Raw genomic sequence first — 21210 nt, forward strand, 5'->3', positions numbered from 1 at the left:
TGGGGGAAGCGAACGACAGCGAGTCCGAAGAAATATTCATAGTCCTGCCGTTAAATAAGCGAAATTCGCTTGAAAATAATATATTTGACAGTCTGTAACTCCGTTGTTTTTCAACGAATCTTGACGATTTTTTTTTAGCTTAAAGCTCTTTTCATAAGCTTTCCGAATATGTAATAATATATAACTATATCACGCGCGTGCGTCGTATATTTCATTTTGCAACTAAGGCTAAAAATTAAAAAAATTTCTAGGTTGCAAATTGAAATTAAAAAAATATATAGATTTCAATGTAGATATTATTATGAAATCTACCATGAAAAAAATCAGTGCGATTGTGAAAGATCCTCGGGATCGTCCAGACTCCAGACTAATAATTAGTTAATTTGTTTATAGGCCATAACTTGTAAACTATTCAACTTACCGATTCCAGATTTCGTGTGAGTTATTAGACAGTGATAAGGAATGAGAATAATAACACAGTTTATAAATGGTTCATTCAAAAGTCATAAATAAACTTTTTCTGTTTATAACTATTGATTCTAATTATTATTCTAATTAATATTTTTAAAAAAAGTACTTTACTGTTTTCTCGTGGAAATGAACGGAAAAAAGTTATAAGCGAAAAACGTGAGTTTACGTAAAAATTATACAATTAACCACCCTGTAAACAATCTTCCCCCTATTTTTATGACTGTGGAAACTAATATGTTATTGTACATAATATTTAGCGTCTATAGTGATAAATTCAGCTTGCCGAAACAGAAAGTCGCGTCCAACTCTATATTTCCTGGCCTATAAGCAGTAAAATTATAAATAAATTATGAAATTCGCCAGCGAAATTAAATAGGTACTGTTTTATACAAAACCAGTTTTGTCCACTGATATGTTTTGTTAAATTGCTATTTTCGAGTGTGACAGATAACGGAGCATAAAATACAGATTGATATGGATATTATAAAACACATCTTAACTTTTCTACTTGTGTTAAATTTTGTCAAACTGCTTAAAAATTGGACAGATAATTTCAATAATTTTTTTAGCAATAAGCTTTAACGCATTTAGTTGAAAATTTCTGATTTTGAAATAATTGGGCATTTTTCTGTAGTACAAAATCAACCATAATGTTTTATGTTAATTGACTGTCAAAATTTTTATGTTTTTTTTTTTGGTTTAGAACAAGATACTTTTAATATTTATCTACTCTTACTGCGGTTAGAAAGAATACTATATCGGCAGTATCAAGTAAGAACAGAGAACCCGGTTGACATGGCTTTCCACCAATTCTACCCCTCTCGGATGGCATTCTGACCGAGCTACAACGCAACCGTAGGCACCTCGACATCGACAGGCCGTTGGATTTTGCAGAACACAACACACAACGGCGGCGGCCGGCTATGATCAATAAGCAGGGCCCTGGCGGCGATGTGCGGTTTCCATGGAAACAGCATACTACCACAGCTACCACGCCACCGCACGCACTTTTCCAACGTGAACGGACTGAAAGCAAAATAGGGAAAATTTTGGCGGGCGCCTTCCCAACTTTTCGAAAGTGCCGCTACTGTGGAAGAATACCAAGCGTCGGTCCGCCACGTCTGAACGCTGCGTGGCAACTTATTTTACAAAAAAAATGTCTTGAATGTATTATTTTTTTTATTACATGTTTCTTATACAAAACAAAAACATTTTGGTAAAATCCGTTTAAAAATTTTAAGAGCAGGAGCTTTAGCTAGACTAAAAACCAGTTGTTATCGTTATCGTTATCGTCATCGTTATCGTTACAGTTATCGTTATCTTTATCATTATCTTTATCGTTAATGTTATATGAATATCGTTATCGTTATCAATATTGTTATCGTTATTGTTATTGTTATTTTATTGTTGTTTGTATATTGCTGTATTGGATTGCATATTTCGATCAGGTAAGAACCAAATGACACGAAACAAAGACAAATCTCGTTCAAAAGGTTCCCGACGAGGATTTAAATTCGTTTGGGTAATTATGGAAGTTGGGCCCTAACCACCGTCACACAATGGCAATTCGTCGAGTACAAAATTATAATAACAAAGTGGCGACAAGTGTAGCTAACAGTTGCAGGTACGTATAGTTGGGAATAAAAGGGAGAATACGTTCATATGACAATCCACATACTTTAAATCCGAAATGGTATATCTGCATTGCCCGAGGGCGTCGAGATGCGACAATACCGGGACCATCTTAAAGCCTCTATATCCATATTTCTCCATCCTCGAGCGCTAAATGTATGTATATTCAAATTTGCTCACTCGCTTCAGTAATTCTGCAGTTAACCGGTGATTTTTTCGTAATTGGATTTCCCTAAATTTAGATGAAATACTAGTGTCGTAAATGTAATTAAATTTAAATAAATAAACGAATTAGTGGGAAATTACAGTAAAAAATAACCAGGATTTCTAATAAACGAATTAAATTTAATTTTAAAAAAATGTCCGCGAATTTTTTTCAAATCCGGTTTTGTATGCCTACCCTTTAATAACAAAGTATGCTCAAGAAACAACTCAAAGACAAACTCGAAAATAATTACCTGTCTTAAAAAATAATATTGTAGAAATTATTTTAAATCTAAGAAAATAAAATTGTAAATCCTGAAGATATTTACTGGAAAACTATAGATAGATAAAATGGGTAAATGTCACCACCAAGAAATGTGACTAAGCGTAAAAGAAAATGCAACTAAATAAAAATATATTCAAAATAATATAATAAAATAATAAATTATTAAATTGTTAAAATAAATCTGGAGCTTGGTAGAAAAAGAGCCAATGTCCAAAAATTACATTTAACAGCCAATGAGTCTCATGCATCACAAATAGGGCCAATGTCAACAAGTATTATAAGCCTTAATTATTTAAATTTTAAAAAGTCCATCTTAGTTTAATAGAAAAAGGGTCAATGTATGGACTTTGGTCCTTGAAATACTTTGAAAACGTTTGACAAACGACCAATGTCCACTGCAATGGACATTGGTCCTTTTTCTACCAAGATCCAGAGATATAAAAATACTTTCATAGATATCATCTGCTTATGATCATAGGAAGTAGGCAACAGTGACATATATACAGGGTATAAGAACTTTTACTGCCATTACCTCAGCATAAGATAGGGTAATCATAAATGAACAAAAAAGTTTTATATTATAGAGGCGTAAGATAAAAAGTTTTCAAAATACAGCGAGTATTAATATTGGGGAGTTTCATCACAACGTGACAACAGCGCTTAACTTATTGCTACATAGCTGATGCACACCATGTATGCACGCGGTAGACTTATCCTACGGAATAATAAAAATGTAAACAACTGTATTGTGAAACATTTAGTAAATTCCAAGACAATTGTTTTCAAGTTTTTAAATAAATAAAATAAAATGCATCGATTTTGTAGTACGAAGATAGTGTTGTGCTTGTCCAAAGATTCACGTCATCCAAATAATCGTACGTAATAAAAATAATTTAAGTACTTACCAAAAAGCAAAATTCAGTAATTTTTAAACGCACAAGCACAAAACAAACTAGAACACATGCTCAAAATGTCCACCATCATTTTCGATGCACGCACGACACCTTCGAATCCAATTTTTGCGCACTCGCTGGAAAACACCTCGAGAAAAGGATATAGTGGTACGCAAAAAACACTGAGGCACGGTCCAATTCCAGATACCAAGTGAATTGCGTATTGCTGGCCAGCTTAGTACTTCGTATTATCCGCCGCGCCGTTGTCACATTGCTCGATATGAACTTTATCGAATTTTAAATTTATTACGTTAATTATTTTTTAGAACTAAGCATAAATAAGTTCAAAAAAGTGATAAACGCTGTATTTTATGGTTTTTTATGCACGCAGTTACGTCAATATTCCTTAATTAATCGTACTTTTGTACATCAATTTGGAGATTTTGATCATTTTTTTCTCGGAAATGGTCGAGTTTAAGACCCATGTCATATAAGTTTTTTTTGTTTATTTTAATGTATTCTATCGCCTGTTAAAATTAAGGCAGTTAAATTTTTAAACTCTGTATAGACCCCTGATGCGAGGGGCCTTATTTGGTGAACTAAAATGTAGGTTTAAGGTACAATTAAGTATATCACATTAAATTTTTTGAAGTTTATTTATTTAACAAATATGTACAAACAAAATAAACCATGCGGAACCTGTCTACTTAAATAAAACAAAAAATAAATATCACAAATCCTAACATACTACGACACAAAGAAGGAAACAAGGAATTAATACAAAAACAGTTTGATATTCATTTACTGACAAATTTACACGCGTTTTCTCGAATACATGCATACAGCATAGTTTGCAATTATTATGTCAAAATATTCTTGAGGATCAAATGTTGACATCGTTATACTTTTGCATCAGAATCTTATTTAATACATTCGCACCTACTAGTAGTGTCATTGAACTAAATTACCTAACTACTGTTTGACTCGGCATACAATTAGTTAGATCTGACTCAAAATTATACTACAACCGCCCCTGTGGCCTAATGGATAAGGCATCGGCCTCCTAAGCCGGGGACTGTGGGTTCGAGTCCCACCAGGGGTACATCATTTTTAAAAAATGATACATTCACGAATGTATTGTATATCGAATTGGAAATACTATTTTTTATATTCCTGTATTTAATTTACTATTTAAATGAACTAAGGAAAATTTTTGTTGTTGTTTCTTTAGTTGTGCTACTGTTACATAGTTGATATTTGTCAAATACAATGTTATCTTTTTATTTTAAATATTTTTATGTAAAATAAACATGTTTGAAATTACTGATATTAATTGATAACAAAGTTCATGCTAATTTAATTAGTTTAGTGTTTTAATTAAGAAAATTATAAATATTACGTTTTCATTTTCGGTTTAAGAAAAAAAAAAATATCATTTCATTGACTTTACTTTCGCATATACTACGTGGATACTATCAATAATTTTTACAAAATAGTAAAGGTGGCATTTTTATATAAATAACAAAAACATGCCTTTTACATGATAAATTAACCTCAAAACTAACCTAATTTTAAAATATTGCGGGTTCTAATAAATCACCTTGTATATTAATTTGGAAATGAGGTTACTTGAAGAGCAATAATCAAAATTCAAATTTTTTAAATATTTTCTTAAAGTGGTCAAAAATAAGATTTCATTTCTTTGAAGATTTAAAATATTACTTAGTGATATTAATATCGTACGTCAACACCATCTATTAATATATGTATTCTATTTAAAATATATTCACTTTCTTTGAAAATACGGCACCTGCTTAAAATATGCTAATGTAATACAATATCTTTGTAAAATGAAACTTGCACTTAAAAATCTTTTATCGACAAGCATATTTTTTATAGAGGGAGATAACATCAGCGCGACGTATGTGAGGCTCACATGTATATGGGGCACTTTACATATACATATCTAAATCAGTGCATAATTATCAATTTACGAGACAGGCTGATGCATCCTCTGTGATTTTGCACTTTTCAAATTATCGCCACTTTTTATATCCGGCATGTTCATCCATATTTTAGTTTCTTATAAAAAGGGTCACTCAAAATGTAAAAACGGAAATATTAAAATTCATTTTTATATAATCTACTATTTCCTGTTTAATATAAAAGCAATGAATTTATTTAAATTACATTTATAATGCAATTTTTTTCATTAAATGTTAAGAACAAAGTACGAATTCAGTTCCAAATTTAAAAATATTGAATAGATTAAAACAAATATAAAATACAAAAAAAAACGTATAAAAATTATTCATTTCTATCTCTTCATTTCTTTTATTAATAAACTTTTTACAATTATTTTACTAATTAGAAAGTTATAGTGTGATTTAAAGGTTTTAAACGTTATATTGAGTACCTATATTGAGTATCACTGGGCAAAAAAAATAAGAAAAGATAACAATAATATAAGTGTAAAGATTAAAAAAAATTACAAAAATTGTTTAAAATGCTACCCTTGCCTTTCAACACACGGTAGTGCACACATTATTCAGTGGCTCTCAATAGTTGCTACAAAAATTATTGGGCATTAAAAAGGAAAAATTAAGCAGTTTTAATTTTCATTTTATGTTATTTTATATCATTGATTTAGCTAAATTAATGTCGTCCAGTTAATTCAAATAATCCAATTGAACTTTAAAATATAAATAAAATTTTCCATTTAAATAAAACAAAAATAAATATGCTGTAACTTTTTAATTATTGAAACTTTATAAGAAGTTTATTATAAAATAATAATAATAATAATAATAATAATAATAATAATAATAATAATAATAATAATAATAATAATAATAATAATAATAATAATAATAATAATAATAATAATAATAATAATAATAATAATTAATAATAATAAATGATATTTATTCATTGTCAGTAAGTGTACAATGAAAAGGTGAAGTATCAGCCAAAGGGTGCTTTTCAACTTAACCTTAAATTAATTTAAATTTATACCTACAATAATTGTAGCTATAACAAAAATTACAAAATAAAGAACAAAGAGAAACATTGCATAATAAAGAACAAATCAGAAAATACTAATTATACCTTAATAATAATTAATAATAATAACAAAGTGCTAACAGTAAATGCTAACAATAAATAAATAAATGAACCCAAGTGAAATCCGAAAAAAATATTTATTTCGACCGCCTGCATCTATTCTAAAATTGTCCTTCGCACTTTATAAATCATCCTTGCATTTAAATGTCGCATATTTTCTCAGAAATATTCCGTGACTTTAAGAAATTAGAACAAAGTAAATGTAGAGCTAATAATAATAAAAAAATAATATATAAAAAAGTCCATTCAAGTGAATTATTGGATGATGATGCATTCCTTGTTACTACTCCTTTATAACAAATGTTCTATTACATAAGTGACATTCACGTCTTTAATGCTTCCGGAACGAATGCAAAAGGACTTTAGAATTATTAACTTGCGAAACGTTTGCAAGTGGATTATTTATGCAGTTCACAATTTAGTTCTTGGAAGTTTCTAACTATATTGGTCCAACAAGGATAATGTAGTGCAGTAGCTGTACAAAATGCTCAGAACAAATGTAGGATAAATAAATGGAAATCTGTAAAACGAAAGATGTAGGAACCGGATGCTTGTTTTTACAGTCGCATCATGGGAACCCGAATATTTTAAGAGATACAAGATTAGTCAGATTATGGCAGATATGTGATTTCTGATGAGGCATAACGAACCGAAGAGAGATTTGATTTAAATTTTTTTAATTTTCAAGTTGTCAACGAAAAACTGAAAATTCTGGATTTAATTTTGAAAACTTGAACTATTCAGCACTTTTTTAATAAAGAATTCAAGTAGTCGTATTTGCGCCTATTGGTACAATTAACTTTTGTTTTTCTTATGGATTTTCAGTAGGATTTTAAATTCAGTCCATTTATCAGTGATTTGACACATAATACGCCATATATTTTTCGTTTTAACAAGAAAAAACAGAACATAAAGCTATTAGGTACTCCAGTTCAAATTGTAATAGTTCATAATTATTTTTACTGACAATGTTAGTAATAGGAAAAGTATAAATACAATTTTCAGATGAAGATACGCTTCAAACTGATTGAGTAGAATATCTAGCCTTCCTTCTAGTCAATGAAAATATCGCTAGGAGTCATAGTTACGTGTGACTTCTTGAGGAATTTAAGAAAATGGTTAATTCTGCTAAATTTATGCTACATTTTATAATATATGTATATGAACACGTAATTTTAATGTTCATTAACAAATTCTAAAAAAATGTGATTCTAGAATTAATAACTTTCTATTACTTAAATAATATTAGAAAAATTAAATTTTAATACGTAATAGCTTTTGTTACTTTTTCTTAAGGCGAAAGAAAAATTATTCTGGTGAATTAATTCTTCAGGACCTTGCTTATGGAGGTCAATACAACTGGAAAAGCCAACTTCGACACAAACTTTGAAGTACTTCTTTATTTAATTTGCAAGGGTAGGTACTTATTTTAGTTAGGTGTCCACCTACGAAAAGGGCGAATTTTTTTCGTCGACTGGAATCCTAAGGTTTCAGGCACATGGTAATTTAATTTGCAAATGAAGTTAAAGTATTGTCTATAGACAGAACACCTGATATATTTCCTGGAAGGATATTTTTTCAATTGATGACTATTGCCACAACATAATGTGACTGAAAACATTTTGAAAATAAGAGAATTTGTTTAAATGATACTTTTGAAAATATGTACTTTGGCCCGTTTTGGGCATCTCTACAAAATTGATGCGAAACTACACTGTTTCAGCGCAAACTATATTTCTATACTTACGCCTATGATTACCTAATTAACATTTTCCAAACAAAATCAATTTTTAACGGTTTGTTTCTTTAGCGAAACTTTGGTATCTTATTGATTTTGAGTAAAATTTCCATTTCCAAATTTAACGGAGTGATTTTATAGGACATGCAAATAAGAAAAAAATATATAAGAACATGTTTCTCAAAACTTTTCCTAATGATGCGGATCTTTAAAGCATTTCTCAAATACTTAATAATATTATTTATTGTATAAGTGTTTTAAGTAACATATTATCCACGAATAAAAGGCAATTAAAACGCGAATGCAATACAAAGCTTTATCCATAATCACATCTCAATCATATTTGTGGAGTCAGAATTATTGGAATTTAATAGAATAATTATTTGTTATACATACTGGTTGCTATGCTATTTTATATCTCCTGAATAGTTTTAGTACACTAATGAAGCATTTTAGGAACTATATTTCTTACTTTCTTGTATACAAGGTCTTCACAAAGAAGTGTACCAACTTTAAAAGGACATTAAGCATAAAGATAAGCAAAAAAATTATATTAAATCAGCTTGTCGAAAAAAAAAAAATAAGTTTTTCTGGAATAATAATAACCTACTGACAGCTTCACAAAATTTTATTAAAACCTACATTTAGTATTTACAAAACAAAAAGTTGGAAAGACTGTAATTCTGTAACCAAACTGAAGTATAAAAAATAAATTAAGAATTATAAGTAAACAGATAAAGTTTACTCAGAATACTTACTTACATTCTTCAAAATATGTTATTATATTTCTTCGTAAATTAGAAAATTTTTCTTAAATTAAGTAAAAAAATGTCGCATAAGTATTTTATAACGTTTATCTTTAGTAGGCATTCAACAGCCAGCATTAAAATAATTATAAAATAAAATAATCACGTTCGGCATTGTTCTAAACAATACTGTAATTGACTAACTAATTAGGTAAGATTAATCCAATTACACCAGAACGTGTATTTGAAATTTCAGGCGAGCTGCCAAGCGCTTCAACAAAACGCATAAAAAATCGATCGTAGTGACAGATTGTAATGAATTTTCCAGGGTGATAAGCGCAGTAATAACAGCAGTCCGTGACGGGGGGTGGACCCAGCAGAGACATGCTGGGTACATCTGATCACATTCGACATCAAAAAACCAACTTGAATCTATTACCATTCATTATTGATTTCAATTTACGATATGCGCTCAACCTTTACATGTTATGCCTGCTTTTGCTGATGTTATTTGGTTCTCGGTAAAAGCACACGTATATATAGTTCTGGGATTCGATTTGTGCGGCAGGGTAAATCTTTTAAAATAAAATGCTCTCCGGCAGCAAACTATTCGCATTGATAAATATTGTACACTGAGGCAAACATTTTTTGGAGAAAATGGAGAAAAGTTGATTTTTATTATTAATTTTCTTAATAACAAAAGCACACAGAATAAAAAAAGTGAACCGACCTAGGAACCCCACTAGGTTACCTATTTTGATGATCAGAACCTGCATCAGTCGTTAGTTTTACTCCAGCATCCACAGGATTTGAGTAGAACGTTAAAAAACGACTAATGGGCACGAACCAATATTTTCAAGAAATCTATTTGGACACGATGAAGACTGTATTTTAATTTGCTGAACACTAGTTTCAGTGTATTTTGATGCGATGAACACGAATCTGACGCTGGTTAAGCTTCCTGGTCCCTCTCTTAAAAAAAAGAAGCCTGAAATAGTTGAAACACTAAAAAAAATTCGGAAATACAATACCCAACACAATAATATGAGCAAGAAAATCAGAAGTGATTTATGGTAAAACCATAGACGTCAGTTTTTCAGCGAGTAACGTTTCTGTTAGAGTCGTATCCGAAGAAGAGGAAATCGGAAGCAAAGACAATGTTGAAGGGGAAAGGGAGAAACTGAAATTGAAACAGAAGTTGAAATAGATTAGAAGTAAGGACGAGTAAGAATGCAGGTGAAACAAAACGTCTAGACCCAAATAATCAGGAAGAGTAGAATGATCTGATTAGAAAAATAGGACTTTCGAAAGATGCAGCTAAATTTTTAGCTACGGATTGGAAGATTGGTAGTACAGAAACGAAAACAGCTTTATACAAGACTCGAAAAAAGGAATATTTAAAGTTGTGCAATAAAGAAGATTAATCTATAGTGTATTAGTATACTGTTGTTTGTTTTTCATGATCTGAGAGGTGGATATTGTTCATAGACTCTTTGAAACAGATCTTGAAGGCGGTACTACTACATAATGGAAATAAATATGCCTGTATTCCCATTGCACATTCAACCACATGGAAGGAAAGTTATGAAAATATGAAAAGCGTATAAAATAAAACATGCAGACCATAATTAGCAAGTTCGTGATTATTTGAAAGTCATATTATAATCATTTTGAGGCAGCAGTCGCAATTTATCAAATATCCCTGCTTCTTATGTCTATGGGTTAGTTAAGACCGAAATAATCACTACAGAAAGAAACAATGGCCGACAAGAGGAGCTCTCAATCCAGGAAGTCACAACCTTTGATCGACAAAATTGTTAAAGATTTTAATAGTTCTCAATAAGAAATGTTTATTACGTCATTTATGTTAAATTATTTCAAAGATAATGGAGATCTTAGTATGTAGCAACAAATACACCTACCTTCGGTAATATAGAATAATTAACAGAACTTCAAATTAGCCGTTAATGCAGTAATCAAAGAAAACGTTGTCGCTGTAGACAAAGGCAGGTGTTCTCTGAGGGGTGGATCCCCTTACAAATAGCAATTCCGGGTCATACATTTAGCGTAGTCGATGAAGTGATATAATCCATTGAGTCCCATAACTCCGTTCATTGATAGTAATCAGCTTTGCGGCTATCCATCCACTTTGTTCCGGATCACTCAGATGTTGTCTTACATTGCAAAGCACCAGAATCAGACCTACTGGAAGAGGATATTGTGTATATCGATGATACTTCTTCATTTATTTTACTTTGTCTGCATATAGAACTTCCCACCCTTTAACAGGTGTTAAAAAGGAACTGTAGATCGTTCCCTGCTCGCTCACTCATTATTTCGCAAAATTGCAAACGGCGATCATAATCATCCTCATGAAGTTCCTGGACTAAATGTCCAGGAATGGAATTTATTCTTCTTCAAAATGGTTTGTATGCTAGTTCGATTGATCCCAAACACAGACGCCAGCTGCCTCGTACTTAATGTAGGATCAAGATGAACTTGTCCCAAAACTGGAATTTCACTAGCTTCATTAACTATAGGTTTTTCAATTTCTCGTTTTTTATTGGCTACGTTCCCTGTCTCTTGAATTTTTTTTACTAACTCTCCTAACATGTCGATCTTGATGTTGTTCATTAAACAGCTGAGCTGTTCTATTCGCACATTTATTGTTCATAAAATAAAGCGAAATGATATCTACCCTTTCCACAATGAAATAAACAATAGTGTTTAATTTTCAAAAACACAATTAAAAACTACCAACCAACGCTTCCAAATAATACTAGGGAAAAAATGGGAATCCATTAATTTTACGTTCATTGTGTGTGTATAGCATTCATTTCTGTTTTTTACAATTGTGTTTTTTTTACGAAAGTAATAATAAATCGCCAAAAACTAATGTAACACAAGAAATACTAAATTTATACCATCGACGTACTTAACTCGAATGACTGACATTTTTATAATTGTTTGTACATAAGTTTCAACTTTAAAATCAAAATTCTTAATAAGTATTGGGCGGAATTATAAAATTTCAAGTCTGTTGTAAAGAGAATTGTAAGAGCTTTCAAAAGACATATTACTCAACCCCCAATTCCATTTAAATATTTTGGGGTGATGCTTACCCTTACTTGGAGGTGAAAGTGGCGGAGTCAAAAATACCAGCAAAGAATGTCCCCTTTTAATCTAAAATCGACGGGTCTGAACGTTTTTCTACAATCTTGACGCAGTTCCTGAAAATGGCTCTGTTTCGTTTTGATTTGGCCACCCTGTATAACAAATCTGTCTAGAAAAAAAAAATGTAGTTTATGACTTTAATAAAATGATATTTAAATTAAAATTTAAAGAGAATATAAATTAAGTCTGAGTAAAAAATTACTCAATAATAATTAAATTTGAATCATATTAGAGAAAAAGTCAACTCTAAGTTGTTTTCATATCCTCAGAATACAGTCAAAAGTCACTCAATTGATAGTTAGCAGTAACTAGGGTTTGAGTAAAACTCACTCATTTCTGATTCAATATCACTCAGTTGTGCTCATATTAATAGAGAATTTCCCTCAATCGGGTGTGGACAGATACTAATACGTTATTAAGTAAAATTGAGTGAAATTTGAGTGATTTTTTTTACAGTGTAATCTAGATATGTTGGAAGAAGGCCGACATAACGAAATTTTAGGGAACATTTTTGAAATTTATTTGGATTAGTTTAATGCCTTTACAATTAAGTAAAAAAAACCTCAACAGCATCAAATTGAAAGGATAATTGATCCCAAGTTTTCGCCACTTGGCCATTCTCTCAGAGCTATCCGGGAATTCCACCGAATACGCCATCACTTATGCGCGTTCATTTATTTTTCAAAAGTAGTGGAGGGCCCGACGTCTAGAACATAAAACTTTCCGAAGTTCTGGTTAGTTGGTGTGGAGAAACCAGGAGGGAGCGGCCCAAGTCCGTAATTGCAAGAGATGATGTTTAATGACTTTTTAATGGACAGCCGACGCTACGGCAGATCCTCGCGTAGACCGTGGAAACGACTTTTGAGCGGATTGCTTAGATTCAATTTGAGATTTCTATCACGTTCGAAGAATTGCTTAGATTCCTGTAAGGCTTTGTTTAAGTCTCCTAAATCAGTATAACACTAATTTGCTCAGTCGGCGCGATGAATTTAACGATGAGGATTTGCATAAAAATGCAAAAACAGAGTTTAAAAGAAATTTCAATAACAAAGTTACACCTAAGGTATTTTTTTAAAATAAATATAGCAGAATTTCAAAGAAAATGGCAAATATTGTTGGTAAACAAACAATTCACATTAAACTAGATATGTTTTGAGTTTTATATATATTTTATGTCTTTTAACATTTAGATATTCATGAATTCTATTTAAAAAGACCAGTTTACTGTAACATATTTTAAAATACGGAGCTGTGATAAAATATATGTTATCCAAATCAACAAAATCGACAAATCAGTGATTTTGTGACAAAAATACCTACTAGTAGCAAACGGACTGTGCCATCATGTAAAAGACAGTCTGTAGATATATTCTTATATTTTTCCTACCTCATTTACCATTAATTAATTTTTTATAAAAATTTTTATATAAAAAAACGCATTTTTTTAGTTTTTTTGCTTATAAAACCTAAACTAAAGAAGCAGTCTGAATACTATAAAGTGACAATTTGTAGAGAATCAAAATACGAATAAAACGAGAGGTCGATCGATCCGATCGGATGATTAGAAACGAAGAAAACTCGAAAAAAATCGGAAAATTTAGCGTTCTTTTTAAATTTATTACTTAGCCGTTTTTTAAATTATAGAGATGACCCTGTACACAAAAGTGCACACAGCAGGCGCTGTCGGGCCGTTAGTTTTGGCACAATTGTAATTTGAATTTTTTGGTGTACTATTTTGAGAAGTTTCTGGATGCGTTGGAGGTGATCCGATTTTAGTTTTTCAGTCGAATTTTAAATGTAAAAGTATAATACTACAAAACGTATATTCTAATTTTCCGATAAACTGATGCGAAATAGGTGAAAAATTCCTACAAACTTGCTCAAAAACGGCCGAGCGCGCTTACGCGGTCGAGTAGTGGGGCAACGTCGGGAGATGAGGGGCACCCCTCATCGCCTATTGCGCATCATTTTATCGGAAAATTAGAATATACGTTTTGTATTATTATACTTCTACCTGCAAAATCCGGCTGAACAATTAAAATCGGACCACCTCCAACGCATCCAGAAACTTTGCAAAATAGTGCACCAAAAAATTAAAATTGCAATTGTTCCAAAAGTCATGGTCTGACGGCGCCTGTTTTGTGCACACTGAAAGTACATATAATTCACTACTTCTATGTACAGGGTCAGCTCTACAACTTAAAATATGTTGGAGTAATGAATTAAAAAAAAAAACGCTAAATTTTCCTATTTTTCCGGGTTTTCTTCGTTTCTAATTATCCGATCGGATCGATCGTTGTCTCGTTTTATTCGTATTTCGATTATCTACAAATTCTCTCTGTATAGCATTCAGATTGCTTTGTTAGTTTAGGTTTTATAAGCAAAAAACTAAAAAAAATGCGTTTTTTTCATAAAAATGTTTATAAAAAATTAATTAATGGTAAATTGGAGTAGGAAACATATAAGCATACATATCTACAGATTGTCTTTTATATGACGGCACAGTCCGTTTGCTACTACTATTTTTGTCACAAACAAAACCTCTATTGATTAGCCTAAATGTTCAAAGTGCTTTTTGACAAAGGCTGAACTGGTTTTCGATTCATTTAGGATTAAAAATAAATAAGGAAATAAGGCCTAGGGCAGACACTATTTGGATTGGTTTGTAAAAATAATCATCGATGTGTCCCAACATTTTTTCCAGATATGAAAGATATGATTTTAAATAAGTTTATTTCTTACTTTAAATTCGCAATGTATGTCTTTAGGATGGCTTTGTAATTAATAAATGTTAAAATATATTTGAAAGCCTATGAAACAGGTACATTTTACGAAACGGAACCGACTAGCCGGAAATATAAAGAGTCTCCTGTTTAATTTATTAACATGAAATTGAGATTAATCTTTCTGAAATAAAACCGTTTTTACATCTGGAAAAGTAACTAAGTACTAACTTCCTACGGAAAATACATTTTCCATTTTATTTTTAGGATGTGGCTATACTAGCTTGGCTGGAAAAGTGTAAAAATATGAGGTCCTGACAGTCCGACCTTTCTCATCTTGTAAAAGAGTGGATTGTTATAAATAAATTATACAAATATTAAAATATCTTATTTGGTATCATTTTTCAGGAAAAGCAACTAAAATGCTGAAATAGTACATGTGGTTATTGTCTTCAGTTTATCGGATGGCGCATTTTTCAGTTATTTGGTGGCCTTCCTTGACCGCGCCGTTTTTTAAACGATCCATTTTCTGTTAATCGTCTATGGACCGTAGAAAATATTCTACTAAAGTGAAAGCAACTCACATTTATTGGCTACTACGTATGCATTACTATAGTCTAATGCCAAATTTGACTCTGTTATTGATATTTTATTATTATCGGCATTTACATAATACATGTTTGTTTCATTCTTTGGAAGCACGAGTTTCTACTTTCTAATTTCGGTGTCTAAAATTGAACGTAATGAACCGTACTAAATCACAACGCTCAATTCGCCTCATAATTTGGCGAGAACGTTTGTATTTCTGCAAAAGATTTATTTAAATTGCCGTAGACAGAGTACGCTCGCAACATTTACTTTTTGATAGGTCCGTATATCGATTCGTAGTTGCTTTGTTGTTAGAGTTTAAAGGTTTATGCTCCGGGACTCCGGGACTCACCCTCCGCGCTGGACGCCTGCCTTCCGGGCAGATTGGAAAAGTAATCATTCTTATGCTGCGAGCTGTCATTACAGCCTACCAATCACGTCGCTGTTTACGCGACACCACTATCAAAATGGAGAAAGCAATTAGATTGCCCGTTCTGATTTTAACGTCAGTCAGTTACTGGTTCATCGTTATACAATGTGTTATTTATTTATCTACATACATGTTTGTTTGAATTGGAATCAGTCTTTTGGTTTTTTTTATTATATCATCGATTTGTCCTTCCTTAGAATTATAAGAACAATTTTTTGTCTATATAAGGTTATTGAGGCTATATATTTTTTGCATAGTTAGATTTTTGGTATCAAAGAACATCGTTTGATTTTATTGAATAGGATATTTTTCTTATTTATTTGATGTAGCCTCACACTTATAAAATAAAGCAAAAGTTAGTAATGAAATATATATTTTTAAAACTGTAACCACTATTTTTATAAAAAACAAATTATAGGTGTTTACCGATATCGCTTTTCAGAACTGTCATTTGAGGAACCGCCGCCCTGCCTGGAAAATGTTCCACATCGATGCCTGCCAGAACCAGTTTAAAATAGTGCTATAATGCGTGTAGAGAACGATGCTATCGTCCGTTTCCCCCAGAGTGAATTCATCCCGACATCAAGCATCCTTCCTGGGGCCCCATCCCTCGTCCCTCACAGGACAGTGCCCATCAGTCAGAAATGATTGAAAAATAAATTCGATTTTCTGTCCATCGCTTCCACTAGGCACTGGAGTTTCCGTTTCTTAAATTCACGACAAATCTTTACCTAATATTTTTTTATGGAGTTTCTCTTCCGAGGGCTACATTAGAGAAATTATTGTGATAGTAGTTGAGTCACGGAAAACATATAAATATATTTTTCTACTCCCATACTTGAATTGATTTATTTGACTTGTACTTTAATGAATTTCATAGATACAGATTTAGGTATCATTAATGTCCCAGTTATACGTGTAGGTATAGTAGCTAAAGCAAGTCACTAAATTAGAAGTTAAAGTATAGGTTCAACGTTTTAGACGCGCTTACGTACGTATTTATAAAAAATATTCAATTTTTTATTTAAAAAAAAACACTGATCTCCATACTCTTTATTCAATTAGATTAACTAGAAAGCGCTTAATACACCCACTTGTATAGTAGCGAAGATTTGTTGTATAAATACCAATATTCGAATCTGCGTACAGGGTGTCTAATAATTAGTGTGATTCTACAATCAAAAATAAGATTATTTTTTCCTATAAACAAGGGTCGAAAAATGCTTCATAATGAAGCTACGCCCCCCTAAAAGGGGACTCAGGAGATCATATTTTTCAAAATATTTCCAAGACCAGTTAACGTATCATTATGAATTTTGGTATGTTGGACACTCAAAGAATGTTCTAACGAACTATACGAAAACTGTTTAAAAATTTTAGTCAGGGGTGTCTCAGTCTTGTACCCTCTGATAATGATAAGGATAAAGGCCTTGCGATAGTGACTATTCGTGAAAGCTAAAATGAGAGCTTTGGATTAGTTTTAATACATGTTTCCAAAGAAATCCAAAAAATATTTTTATATCTGGAAAATTTCCGGTCCTAGTTGCGTATACAGGGTGATTCAGAACTTATCCAAAAAAATTTGGGAATAGATGCGGCATGAGAAATTGAGTCATTATCGTCAAAAAAAATTTTGTAAAATCCTTATAGTTTCCGAGAAAAAAATTATTGAAGTTATAGTACATTCAACGACTACATAGCTGGACAAGTGTAGTCTCTAGCGTCATTTGCAATGCGCGTGGAGAGTCACGTGGGCTCAGCGACTCCAAATATTGAAATCGTATTTTGCAATCGTCGTTGCAATAGTATTTACCTGTACTCTATGGTGTTTACAATATTTTTTTAGTAGTTAGTGTCAAAAATGGGTAGTTAATGTCATAAATAGTTTGCGTGTATAGCAACTCGGAGTTGATGCATATCGTTTTAATTTATGGTGAAGCATTTGTGTTATGGTGAAGCAAGACAACATTTGTGTTAGTTCGTAGAAACTGAGTAAGACGGACCCAAATGTGTTTACACGTTGGTGGATTTTGAACAATTGTTGTAAAATCGGGTATGTCAAATGATTTTATTATTTAAAAACACAAATTAATTGTATTAATTAATAAAGGCAAAAGCAGTTGAATTTGCCGATATAAAATAGGTGCAATAAAATTATATTTACATATTTCTTTCCTTGCGAAAGTTTTTCTCCGTTTTTATCACACCGCCATGCCGGTCGCATTGTTCGAGGTCAGGTTTTACAGTGGACCAGTTTCCAGTGCCGTACAGAAGTGTATTTTTAAATCATTTTCAAACTGCCCTTTTTGATTTTTTCTTTACAAAATTGTATTTGTAAGGGTCCCCTGTACATCCAGAATTTTTTTTTGGATAAGTTCTGAATCATCCTGTATATTTTATTACTTGCTTTACTATAAGGATATTTCCTCAAAGTTTGTGCGCGTCCTCCTGGAACCTCTCGTATTTTCTATTTTTGCGCAAAAATCGACATATATCGGCAATAAAAGCCCTCCCACGACTTAAGAGGTGTTCCGTGTTAATCAGTGGCCGTATTCATACTTTCATCCAACTTGGCGACACGTGCCCGCCGCCTCGCAGGCACGTGCCGACACCGCCCCTCTGTAAATATTTACATGCAACAAATTATAACGTCCCTCCCTTCCCATTCAGCCAATTCCGTAACCGACAATCACTCAATCAAAACATTTTACAATCGCTCGGCAACTAATAATTAACTTAAAAAATATTGCCCGACGTTGCCGAACGAACTGCAGTAGGTTTTGTGCTCGAATAAAAAGCCGTTTCTAAAGGTGCTAATTAGGCATCGTGCGAAATGAAAAGTTTGCGCTTCCTGCAGCTACCGCAAACTGCATAGTAGGCGTTTTGCAATGAAAAAGCTGATCATTGTTTGATTTTAATGTCAAAGAGACTCTTCAAGAACGACTGAAAGCTTATTGTGCGACTATTTTTTTTTTTCATGAAAATCAGCCACATGGACATAACAAAAAAAATGAGATATTCTGTATAAAGTTAAAAAACTTAAAAAAAAATTAACTGTGATAATTTACCTTGAATTTATAGTAATTTTTGGACACTTTAACAACATTGGCGTTCGCTAACTTACAGAGAGTAGTCCTTATGAATTTCTGATAATAAAGAGTATAGTGGTTTGGTCTTCAAGTGAGGAGAAAAACTCTAAGTAGCATGGAAAATTTTATTCTACTAATTTCGCTGGGAACACGAGACAACAGAGCAGGAACTAGGCTTCGAGACTTCTCCCTCGTGTCTCGAAATGTTCTTCGGTTTTATCCTTGTCCCCAGGTACCTACTTTTATTACCTTATCCTAATTAACACTTATCCGGACATTACCTACTCGGTTTGTGCTTATGTACCCTAATAAACAACAACTAATTTATGTTTACAGATTCCCAGAAAGCAAAATATATTTATTGGGGCAGGTACTAAATGTAATTGTAGAAGAGGAACATTGTTAAGTAAAAAAAGTTCGCGAAACAGTCCTGGATAGCTCCATTTGAAATCAACTTTGAAGTCTGTGACGAATTTGCTTTGATGTCATCAATAGTTTGAAATTTCGCCACTGATTTTAATTTCGCAAGGAGCCAGGTCTGACGAGTAGGGGGTGAGGGAGGACAGTAATCTGATTGTTGGCACAAAACTGATGAATTGACAAAGCTGAGCACATTGTCATGGTGCAAGAACCATGTGTTGTTTCGCCACAACTCTGGTTTCTTTTTATGGATTTTATCACATAATCGTTGTGAAACGCCTTAATAGTACACAGGGTTCACTGTTTGACCTTGAGACAAGAATGCAAAATGCATAATTCCATTAAAGTCGAAAAGCATCACTTTGACATTGAATCAAGACTGACGTGATTTCTTGGTGCCGCAAATCCATCTTTCGTCTTCCATCATGATCTTTTGAATGAATGTTTCATCGTCATTCAAGGAGTTCCCGACAAACGTCTACATGATTTTTCTGTTGTTCGGTTATCAAACGAGGAAAAACTGTTGCTGCAACTGAATGCATATTCAATGTTTCAGTTAAAATTTCATGACATGACCTAATTGAGATGTTAACCATTTCTTCCAGAGTACCAAATCTATAAAAACCATTCGCATGATCCAGAGCATCATCTCCGTAAGCTTGTTACAAAAGTTGGAACGTTTTCGTGAAAGTTTTCTTCAGTTTCACCTAAACTTTATACAAGTTGTACTTAAACAACAATATAACTAAAACTAAATGAGATATCAATAATGCATATTCAATGTTTCAGTTAAAATTTCATGACATGACCCAATTGAGATGCTAACCTTTTCTTCCAAAGTACCAAATCTATAAAAACCATTCGTATGACCTAGAGCATCATCTCCGTAAGCTTGTTACAAAAGTTGGAACGTTTTCGTGAAAGTTTTTTCCAGTTTCACCTAAACTTTACACACGTTGTACTTAAACAACAATATAACGAAAACTAAATGAGGTATCAACAATCGAAGAACATGAGTTACAGAAGAGGTTAAGTCAGGGGAGCGTGGTGGCCATTCAAGCGGCCATCTTCTGCCCATTCATTGATTTGGGAAAACTTCATTAAGGTAATTTCTTACATCGAGGCGAAAATGTGGAGGGTCAATATCACGTTGGGCTCAGACATCACCAGCAGGCATATTGTGCCTATTAGGGTTAAGAAAAATTAATTCCAGGGCTGGAATCAGCTGGAAACGAAAATCCAAATAAATGTCGCTTGTCAAATTGCCCTCAAAGAAATAAGGTCCCAGTATGCGATTTCCTACTATTCCAGCACAAATATTCACTTTTCCGGCCGTTGTGTATTTTTTCGCATCCAATGCGGATTTTCTGGACTCCAAAACCTAGTATTTAGCCTGTTCACTGTTCCGTTTAAGCAAAAAGTTACTTTATCAGTGAAAATTATGTGATTTTTTAAGTTGGGATGTCTTTCAAATAAATTTCTAATTACCTCGCAAAACTGTAATCTTCTGACTGTGTCATCTGTCCATAGTTCTTGTAAGACGTTAACTTTGTAAGGATGCCACTTTTGACACTTCAAAGTTCTGTGAACTGAGGACTTTGACAAGTGAAGTTGGCTGATATAGATCTAATAGATGAGTGAGGATTTTCAGTAACAGTTTCACATTTTGACGGTCATTTTCGCTTCCTGATCC

At 32.3% G+C, this 21210-nt stretch overlaps 1 non-coding gene across 1 annotated transcript; it reads left to right on the plus strand.

Annotated features, from left to right (window-relative positions):
- Window positions 1–4515: 4515 nt before the first annotated feature.
- On the plus strand, window positions 4516–4588 carry Trnar-ccu. The gene has a single exon. It is a non-coding gene; the product is annotated as a tRNA-Arg (tRNA).
- The last annotated feature ends 16622 nt before the right edge of the window (window positions 4589–21210 follow it).

This window comes from Anoplophora glabripennis, unplaced genomic scaffold (assembly GCF_000390285.2).
Source record: "Anoplophora glabripennis isolate ALB-LARVAE unplaced genomic scaffold, Agla_2.0 scaffold4, whole genome shotgun sequence".
Classification (NCBI taxonomy): Eukaryota; Metazoa; Arthropoda; class Insecta; order Coleoptera; family Cerambycidae; genus Anoplophora; species Anoplophora glabripennis.